Source organism: Octopus bimaculoides, chromosome 5 (genome assembly GCF_001194135.2).
Source record: "Octopus bimaculoides isolate UCB-OBI-ISO-001 chromosome 5, ASM119413v2, whole genome shotgun sequence".
Taxonomy (NCBI): Eukaryota; Metazoa; Mollusca; class Cephalopoda; order Octopoda; family Octopodidae; genus Octopus; species Octopus bimaculoides.
In genome coordinates this window covers 8,583,208-8,584,531 of record NC_068985.1, presented here as the reverse complement: position 1 = coordinate 8,584,531, position 1,324 = coordinate 8,583,208, and positions in this window count along the sequence as shown.

Sequence of the window (1,324 nt, the reverse complement as noted above, 5' to 3'; positions counted from 1 at the left end):
GTGTGTGTGTATGTATGTATGTATGTATGTATCGTTAAATGTTGCATGGCATTTTAACAGTATGTGCTTCTGAATGCAATAGTTCCGATTGTAAACGTAGAATTCTCTTTTATTAAGATAAATTCGAATTAAATAGCTTTCTTCGCAATAAGATACAATAAATATAGTTTAAATAGCATGAGAAAAGAGGAATAAATTTTCGCTGTAATAGTAGTTTTCATTTCCTGGGTTAGTAATCCATGTCGGAACATTATACTTCAAATCTCTAACGAGAATAAATCTAAACTAAAGCAAAGTGGGGAGCTAATTTGATAGATTCAATATTTCCTTATCTATTTCAACGAGTTTTAAGAAAACCATAACTTTAGTTGAGATTCTTCCCCATTTCTACAATTAGTGAGTGTTTTCATTGTACTACCTTTATTTTTCTCCATTGTCTTAATCTATCTTAAGCTGTCTTTGACTGCCTGTTATTATCTTCATTGCCGTTGTTTTCTTAGAATACTTTTCTGTGTCTTTCTTTTTGTTTTAATATTCGATTCTATTAATCGGGCATTGTTTATCTGTTAATGTTTTTAATGTCTTCATCAGCCATTATCTGTCGTTATATATATATATATCTCACTCTTTTCAATACCTTCAGTGTCTTAAGTTGCCTTAATGTTTTCATCTGTTTATATCTTTATTTATGTCTATTACTGAATTCGCCACTTTCATCTTTCTTAGTGTTATGTTTTCAACTGTCTTTTATTGTCTACATTGTCTTAATTTGACTGCAACTGTTTATATTCTTACTTTGTCTCATTATATCATAACAGACCTTTATCAGCTTCTAGTTTGGTTTCATTCTCTTAATATGACTATATGTCTAGAGCGGTGAGCTGGCAGACTCCGTAGCATTTGTTATGTAAGGCCTGAACGCGAGATGATATAAAGTAAACTACGAAAAGAAAAGTAAATAAAATTGTAGTTTTACTTTATATTTCTGTATTGCGGGGCTCAAACTACTTCTTCAGGACATGTAAAAAAACGATAGATGGCAAAAATTTGTAGCTCACATAAATCGGGAAAGAAGGTGACATGCGCAAGCTGGTAGTGTTATAATAACCAGTCTGCTTCATGCAGTTCTTTTCTGTTGGCTACAGAAGTGCGAGACCCTGGACTTCAAGGTATCCATCAAAGTTAGTCAACACAAAAGTGGCAATATCAGAATCTTGGAACCTCGACCCTTATCAACAAACTGCGCCCGGCCATAAACAACAGAAAAGAATTCATGAAGCAGATTGATTATTATAGCAACACTGTTCTGCGCATGTCACATTCC